Source organism: Rattus rattus, chromosome 15, assembly GCF_011064425.1.
Source record: "Rattus rattus isolate New Zealand chromosome 15, Rrattus_CSIRO_v1, whole genome shotgun sequence".
Lineage (NCBI taxonomy): Eukaryota > Metazoa > Chordata > Mammalia > Rodentia > Muridae > Rattus > Rattus rattus.
In genome coordinates this window covers 44,478,084-44,488,070 of record NC_046168.1, presented here as the reverse complement: position 1 = coordinate 44,488,070, position 9,987 = coordinate 44,478,084, and positions in this window count along the sequence as shown.

The following is a 9,987-nucleotide window of genomic DNA, read 5'->3' as shown; positions in this document are numbered from 1 at the left end:
TACGGATATTATTGCCAACAAAAACAGGTGCAATCTGTGCTGACTGAAAATATTTACGTCTACCTCCTCCAACCAAGAAATGACACCAATTGTCAAACCCTCCTTTAATGTTCTTTCCTTTTCATATCATAGAAAACATAGATGATATATTTCCCGAATAGGATTCTGAAGAAATAATCAAGTGAATTTTATAGCATTTATGTTGTGCCTCTTCTCACATTTGCATCCACTATTAATTTCAGCATAGATTATTCTGCAAACAAGGAGAAAACATGAATAAAATAGCACTTTGGGAATACATGCGCAATATTCTAGTAAGGCAGCTAAATTCCTTTAAAAATAAACACCGTAGATGGTTGTCTGTTCTCTAGAGTTATCATTATAAAAGTCTCCAAGAGAAAAATAAGCATGACACTTCTGTGATTTGAGAAGAAACAAGCTCCATCAAATGATCACACTGTGTCCATAAATATGCACATATAACGTGCCAATTAAATATAACTCCCTATAGTCATTTATTATATACTACTTATCAGAGTACAGAAGTAAAATGAGATAAAGACTGTGACTTTGTTCCAGGTACTCAAAAAATAGAGTAAAGCAATAAAATATAACAGTATAAAATGTGAATTTTCAAATTTTATTTCCCCTTAGAAGTATCTATCATGGATATGATGTTTCTTGCTACCAGGACTGCAATATTTTAAAAACATATTACATACGTAGATGATTACAAATTTTTTTACATATCTTTATATAAAACTTTCCAGTGTTAAATCCCTTTGCACATTGGTTTACACATGAATGAGATCATTGTGAAAGTTAGCTCTCATGGCGTATATAGTTACATTTTGTCTGATTTCAGCAATGAACAGAATTTCCATATAGGAATTCAATATAATTTTAATGAGTTTCTTCATTACTATGCTCTATAATTGTTGTTTTTTAATATCAATGTAATTATGTTGCTATATATCTGAACTGCTTACCTAGATCTTTATAGCACATCTATTCATTATTAATCAAAAAAACCCTCTCAACTCTTTAGATATTGTTGATTATTCTTGCAGAGGATGGCTTTATCTCACAGTCTGTGGTTAAGAGCAGATTTTGGCTTTTCATTCATTACCCCAATATATGACATTTAGTCATAAATATCAGGTTGATGACTTCAATTACATAAACACGCATGCGTGCGCACACATACGCATGCACACGCGCGCGCGCGCGTACACACACACACACACACACACACACACACACACATACGGATTTCTCTGCAGCTAATTATAAGCTCTTAACTTCAGTTTAGTCTTTAACAGATTGAAGCTTATTCATGATTTATAGAAATCAATTATATTTAATTTAGCTTGTGTGTGTGTATATATATATATACATGTGTATGTGCATGGATACATGTTTATGTATCCTCTATTTTCATGTTACTTAAGGAAATTTTTTCCATATAAAATGATAATTATTTTTAGTATTCTGTGGTTATTGTTTTTACAGGAAACAAAGATGTATATTTTTTTCTCTTGGGGTGTGTGTGTGTGCAGTAACATGTAGGTCTATATTTTCAGAAGACTTAATGCTTTCCTCAGTTTCTCTAGAACTTATGATGCATACAGACCAGACCATTTTTTTCTATACATTTCTCAATTTATCTCACACCTTCTCAATTTACCTTTATTTATCCACTATCTGGTATGAACAAAATTATTATATTGTTCTTCAATGTTGTAAATCTTCTTATATACAATTATATATACACATTAATGTATCTTTTTCAGCCAAATATTAAAATTATGTGTAAGAAAAATATAGAACTTTAACAGCATGCAACTTATGTTAGAAAGCTGTCTTGTTTTCAAATTTAATTTTTTAGAATTATTACGAGAATATAATGTTTACACCATTTCGCCCTCTCTACAATTCCCAAACTGTCCCTGAGAACTGTCTTCCTCCTCAGTGCTATGATAATATATGAATATCATTAATCTTTTTAAAGAAATAAGTTATGTTCATGATCCTATTGTATCTCATTTATTTAGTTTTTCATTCTTTTATCTTTTCTCTTATATTGGATGCACAGTCAGAAAATAATAAATAAAAGAACTCCAACATTGAATTTATCTGAGGATAAGTACTTGTAGAAATTTACAGACAGAACTTGGAATAGAAACAAGGGGAACCAAAGAATCTGCTCTATTGTTTATAGTTCCAGCAAACAAGAAATAAAGCTTTATGCCTAAGTTTATTAACAGAAATTCATAAATCAAGGGGCTACTTAACTCAGCTTCATCAGGTGAAACAAATGTTCAGGTTTCACCAAAATTAATAAAAAAAAAATTACAAAGAAGCCAGGAGTGGGGGAAACAAAACATTCTAAAGGAAACAAGAAAAATGAACCAGAACCAAAATCAGATGTTACAATGCACTGAAATTATCACACAGGACCTGATAAAGGAGTCATATGTAAAAGGCTCTAGTAAAAAGTTATTCAAAAAGAATGAAGGGATACATCCATATATAAAGAGATGAAATCTTTGTAGAAGAATCACTAATCAGGAGTAACCAACTGTGGTGCAACATCTAACTACTGTACTCAGAAAAGGGAGGTAGGAAGACCAGAAACTCGGAGTTATCTTTTCTGTATCAATTAAGTTTGAGTACAGCTGAAGATACATGAGACTCTACCAAAAAGAGGAGGAGGAGGAGGAGGAGGAGGAGGAGGAGGAGGGAGGAGGAGGAGGAGGAGAAGAGGAGAGAAGGAGGAGGAGGAGGAAGAGAAGGAGGAGAGAAGGAGGAGGAGGAGGAGGAGGAGGAGGAGGAGGAGGAGGAGAGAAGGAGGAGGAGAAGGAGGAGAAGAGGAAGGAGGAGGAAGGAGGAGGAGAAGGAGAAGGAGGAGGGGAAGAAGAAGAAGAAAAGAAGAAGAAGAAGAAAAGAAGAAGAAGAAGAAGAAGAAGAAGAAGAAGAAGAAGAAGAAGAAGAAGAAGAAGAAGAAGAAGAAGAAGAAGAAGAAGAAGAAGAAGAAGAAGAAGAAGAAGAAAAGTCTGAGGACTAGGGCAAAACTTAGTAGTGTCCTGATAGGTGTGTGGATGTCCTGGAGCTGAAAAAGAGACACGTAAATGCCACTTTAATCATTGCGAACATAAAATAACTATACTATTTGTGAAGCAGCATATTTAAAGATGGATTTGGGTTTGTTTTTAAATGTCTTTTGTAATACATAAGGCACCTTGTTAAATGCTAATGATATATAAAATAGAGTTTAAAAATACAATAATCTAATTGGTTAAATGAAACTGTATAAAGGCTGAAAGAAGATTTAGAGCACCATGAAGCAAAGAACATGTAAGCAAATAGAAAACTCCTTTGTATAGATGATCAATAGTAAATTTAGTACAGCAGTGATTAAATGCAAACGGAAAAAGTGCATCAATTAAAAGACAGCAATTCAAAGTGGAGGATAGCTAAGAAGTGTGCCAGGGTCACAAAAGAAACTTGCTCACGGAGAACTCTCAATAGATAGCAGGCTTTCCTCCAATGAAAGAGAGATTCATTTACATGCTAACAATCCAGAAAAACTAGTTCTTGGAGAATGAAAGTATCTCTTAAGGGTAAAGACGCCAGGGAGATAAAAGAACTATAAGCATGTTGCATTTTTGTCCTTTCGAAGATTTATCAAAGCCATGCCTATTAGTAGAAGCAAAATATTCTGGCTCTTAATGAAAGCTAGAATAGAGACACACACATGCAGATGTCCATGCTCATATGCATACACATGTATGCATACACACACATTCACACATATATTCAATGAAGACAAAATAAACATGTTTTTTTTCTTTTCTTTTGTTTACATTTCAAATGTTATCCCTTTTCCCAGTTTCCCCTCTGGAAGCCCCCTATCACATTCCCCTCCCCCTGCTTCTATGAAGGTGCTCCCCCACCTACTTCCTCCTGCCTCTCTGTCCTGGCATTCACCTACATGGGGTCATTGAGTCTTCCCAGGGTCAAGGGCCTCTCCTCTTATTGATGCACGATAAGGCCATCCTCTGCTACAAATATGGCTGGAGCCATAGATTACTCTATGTGTACTCTTTGGTTTGTGGTAATAGTCCATGGGACCTCTGGGGTGTCTGGCTGGTTGGTATTGTTGTTCTTCCTATAGGGCTGCAAACCCCTTCAGCTCCTTCAGTCCTTTCTGTAGCTCCTCCACTGGGGTCCCTGTTCTCAGTTCAATGGTTGGCTGTGAGCATTTGCGTCTGTATTTATCAGGCTCTTGTAGAGCCTCTCAGGAGACTGCTATATTAGGCTCCTGCCAACATGTACTTCTTGGCTTCCCCAATAGTGTCTAGGTGTGGTGACTATATGGGATGGATCCCCAGGTGGGGAAGTCTCTGGATGGCCTTTATTTCAGGCTCTGCTCAATACTTTGCCTCCCTATTTCCTCCTATGAGTATTTTGTTTCCCCTTCTAAGAAGGACTAAAGCATTCACACTTTGGTCTTCCTTCTTCTTGAGCTTCATTTGGTCTGAAAATTGTATCTTGGGTATTCCAAGCTTTTGGCTAATATCCACTTATCAGTGAGTGCATATCATGTGTGCTTTTCTGTGATTGGGTTATCTCATTCAGGATGACATTTCCTAGTTCCATCCATTTGCCTATGGATTTTATGAAGTCATTTTTTTAATAGCTGAGTAGTACTCCATTGTGTAGATGTACCACATTTTCTGTATCCATTCCTCTGTTGAAGGGCATCTAGTTTCTTTCCAGCTTCTGGCTATTATAAATAAGGCTGCTATGAACATAGTGGAGCATGTGTCTTTGTTATATGTTGGGGCATCTTTTGGGTATATGCCCAGGAGTGGTATAGCTGGGTCCTCAGCAATGTCCAATTTTCTGAGGAAACACCATACTGATTTCCAGAGTGCTTGTACCAATTTGCAATCCCACCAACAATGGAGGAGTGTTCATTTTCCTCCACATCCTTGCCAGCATCTGCTGTCACTTGAGTTTTTGATCTTAGTCATTCTGATTGGCATGAGGTAGAATCTCTGGTTGTTTTGATTTGCATTTCCCTGATGACTAAGGATGTTGAATATTTCTTTAGTTGCTTCTTGGCCATTTGATATTCCTCAATAAACATGATTTTTAAAAAAAAAAAAGAAATACAAAGCTAGAAATTTCGTTGTGCTCTTATCTCATGTAAGATGAGAAGTGAAATCTTCATATATGAAGAGATGTTAACCTAAAAAATGGAGAAAACAAAGGAGATTCGAAGATCCTTGTGAAAGGTTGTGGCAAGGTAGGAAAGGATCTGTGTAAAACAAAAAACAAAACAAAACAAAATAAATGAAAACCAAAGACTTAGCCACTCAGTATTTTGGGGGCAGTCAGGATGACATTTTATTGGATAATGATGGAGAATTAGTAGGTGATGTCATGGTTCATGGGAGATAGGAAAGTGACAGCTTGCATAAGTGCTTGTACTTCATGGATAAAGAACCCAGGGCACAAGAAAAAGAGTTAAAAACCCGATGAAATAGGTAGACTGTGGATGATGCAGCTGTACCAAAATAAGAAGTGGTTAAATACATAGAAATGAGGCTATCATCCGCAAATATGCTAAAAATGCAAACTTATAAAGAGTTGTATGCAAAACTGTGACCTCATAATGTTTTCAGGAAAAATACTTTTTGCAAGAGAGAAACAATATTTAAATGAGAAGGCATGAGTAAGATAAGTATGAAATAAATTGAATTTTTCCTGTGTTTTCCATCCTAATCATCTAAAGTAGGCTGGGTATTAATTAGCTTATGCACATGACAGGGGCATGAACTGGGGCATACATTCAGAAGGCAAGGGAGACTGGAAATGGGGGCAGACAGGGCAAGGAATGATTTAAAATTTATTGGGAAATAATTAATATGCTATAAAATATAAAATAAACACATAATGATACTTTAGCTAAAATTGTTGTATAATGTGTTTTAGCTTTCAATAGGATGCAGAGATTCTGATTCCTAACTTCTTTATCATAAAACACTTTATATTGAAATTATGAGCTTTTTAACCCACCGCCCATCGTGAGTATTCTATTCATTATATCATTATTTATAATTGCCATCTTAGTTGTTTTACAGAGTGGACTTTGCTAATGAGCTCCTTTTGAACACGCCGAGTCTCTCTGCATCATGCGTCCTTTTCATCATGGGCTTGGTAGAAGCTTGCTTTTTATTTGTGTTGCCCTTTGACACTTCAATTTTCTGTTTGCTTTTTAAATCCTAGCTAATTAGAGCATTTCACATTCTTCATGATAAAGAAGTTCTTGCACAGGGCATGTAATTAGAATATCTGATGACAAGAGCTGGTATTTTTAACACCCCAGGGTTGAAAGATCATACCTCAGAGCAACATCTCCCCTCAGGATGTTTTGCATTTGAGCAATTAACCTCCTGTTCCGGACACGGCCCACTATTCATCTCCTAACATCCCTTAGCTAGGATTATTTCAAAGTCTGCTCTTTTATCGCCTTTTATCAAACATAGTGAACCCTTAGGTCAAAGTAAAAAGGCCCAGAGCGAAAGTCTCATCATCGTGCAGAAATGATCATAGTGCCTTTTATTAGAAATATATCATTGAAAGCCTCCAAATTGGCTTTTGCCCTACATAAAATTGCTACACTCATGTTTCATTATAGTATTAAAATTTAGTTCTCCAGTAAATTGTATGAGTGTGTATAAACACTTGTGCATGCAACCACAAATAGATGCATGGATACACCTTGTACATGCATCCCCTACCTAGTCAGTCTCAGGAATTGTAAGAAGAATTAAGGTCTTCATAAATGTTGATCCAGAACAGAAAAGGATATCCAGAGGCTTCTGCCTCCACATCATATTGTCTTCTCATTCCTTCTTCAAGGGTTTCAGTTAGTGTCTATGTAACACATATTCATTTCATAAGCATTGTGATTTGTGTACTATGAGTGCCGTCATGGAAAACAGTAAAACATAAAGTAGCAATAGTGGCATATACCTGTCCTCACTGTTTCTCAGAAAGCTGAGACAAGAAGACTGTGTGAGCCCAGGAGTTGGAAATATATCAAGCCACTGTTAGGATTCCTGTGTTCTAGTGAATGGCCTTATAATTATTACATATGGGCAGAAGTAGCTAAAGTTGGTGGGTTATTGTGAAAGAGAAAGATGTGAAGTTAGGATGAGGATGTACCTTGGGGAATGTAAGTGTGAATTGGGGGAATGTATGTGTGAATTGGAGGCAGGAAAGAAGAGTATATATTAGCTTATTTTATGGTATTCATACATGAACTTCTTAAAACTAAAGAACAGGTATTAAAAAGATAATATCTAGGCAACAGACAAGATGAAGGCCTCAAGTATTGTCACCAATACGAGCAGGATTCCAGAAGAGGAACACAGACACATCTTCCTACTAACATAGGAGAAACTTGAAAGAATTTGAAATAAGCACCATCTCTGTTGTTGACAGGTAAACAGAAGATCACTGAATGGGCAGAAATGGGAGAGTAGCAAGGCTAAAAAGGATTTTAGTAAGTGGTGATGTACAGTCAGGTAAAAGTATACTTCTAATCCAGTGTAGTTCTATATGATCAGTCTGAAGATCCAGTTTAAAGATAACAAAATCTGGACATCTAAGCAATCAACAAAGCAAGAAAATATGCCTCTGGTATTTGGCAGTGATAAACTTTGAAAGCCCTACACCAAGGCCAAAAGAAATATATGAAAATTTTCTCTGTATATAGCCATTACAAAGACCGTCTATAATACTTTCCAAAATGGCTATATAAATTCACATGACACAATTCCTGTATAGACTTCACTTTTCTTTAAATACTGGCCACCCTTGCTCTCTTCCAAATTTTTTGGCTAATATCCAACTTAATCAGTACTGAGGTGACATCTCATTACAGATTTTTGTATTTACCTGGTGGTTGTCTAAATGCTTAGAAAGTTCTATCAATATATAAATAGATTTAAAGTATGTGAGATATATATGTATATATAAGAGATTATTCAGTCATAAAAATAAATATTTTTGGCATTAACAAGTGTGAACCCAAAAGATGCTATAGTAAGTGAAATATGCCAAGTATATAAAGAAAAAAATTATAATGTACTCACACATGTAATAAAATATTTGAGCTAACAGATAGGATATCAGCATGATATCTACTAATTCCAACTGATAATGTTCTCTTGCCTCAGCCTTCTGAGATAGAGGATCATCAGGTATTCACCGCCATACCCCAGCAACCCTAATATCATTTTTATATGACACAGATGGGTTAATTCTGTCAGTCTCCCTAACCAGATTAATACAGAGGTAATTGGGCCAAAGATTAACTGTAAATCAGTGTCAGAGTTATTCCTTCTAGCTATTAGGTACCATAAGTCTTGAGGAGCAATCACTTCACAATGAATCATTATCCCATAAGCTGAACAGGAAAAACCCAGCCATCATTTCTCTTAAAATTGCATACAGATGCAGGTGTTTGTAATCTTCAAGAATTATGATTCAGTTATTTCAATTTCAAAAGCCCTATTGTTAACATATCTGATAAAGCCATTCAGTCCCAGAGTTTGTACCATTGCCAAAGTCAGTCTTCAATGTACTTATGAACAAACTCTGGCTAAAGCGGCAAAACCTAGTTCCTTACTTCTCACATATTTTCTTCCCATTCACTTTCTGCCCCTGTATAGCTGAGTCCATCCCTTGAAGTCAAAGAGGCAGTCCTACTTCTATTACTCCTCCGCTGGATGCCAACAGGCAGCTGGAACACCCCACGGTAGCATAATCCAAAGGTTTTATCACCTCTTCCATCATCAAAATTTATCTTTCACCTCCAGACTCTGGTGGTTCATCTTATTAATTAATTTAATCAAAGCCTTCATGGTTTATTTAGGCTTAATTTGTTATCACTGCCAGTAACGTTCCCACTCACCGGGGATTTATTGGTTGAACCCAGAGACTGAGCCATGTGAGTTTTTCATGGACTTTTACAGAAAGAGCGCTACAGGAAAAGACTCAGTGGGAGGGGATGTGGAAGTGAAGTTTGTTTTCTTAAATTTACATTGGATTTGTAGCTGTCTAGTCCATAACGATTTGTGAGGACCCCACACCTGGGGTGTTTTCTCTTGGGAGAAGACCTCCTGCAGATGGAATCCTGAGTTTGTGGTATATGTCTTCCGAGTTGAACTTAGCAGTTTCATAAAAAATGGATTTTAAAAAACCCATAAGTTTTTAAAGCCCTCGATGGGAATCCTTGACAAGTTATAGACATTTCAATACTGGGCAAGTGTCCAGAGAAGGTAATTGAAATGTAAATTATAAGTACAAATGGTCATATAAAAAGTGGGTTTATTTTAAATTTCATAACAATCCAATGTACAGTTATAAATTTGTGAGTTAAATCAGCAAGTTCCCCTTACCTGCTGTTCCTGGTTGGGGGACCAAGCATAGCTGATGGCTTCATTAGCTCTCTCCTGAGAATTTGCCAGATGTTAGCAATAGTTCAGAACAAAGTGCCCTCTTGGATTGTTGCCTCTGAATTAAGAGAAAGCAGCAATAAATGTGCTAGCAAGACCTGGCTTCACAGCTTCCCAGAACTGTAAAGTTTAGATATTCATCTGCTGCTTCTGCTTTAATTCCCTCTGTAAATCTATCAGGTTCTTAAATATTTCATATCTAAACTACAAAATATACTTTTCCTTGATCTGATAATCTCATTAAATATTTTATGGATAAGATTTCTGTGATTCATTTACATAGTTTGCTGTGTTAAAATTATACACTGTATCAAGGCTAGTGAATAATTTCTGTAAAGACTGAGGTAGCAAACTCCTAGTTTGTGAACCAACTAATTCCATCATTAGAGCCAAAAAGGTAAGAGGTGGATATGGATATGATTTTGCTCCAATGACATTTTATTTACAAGTA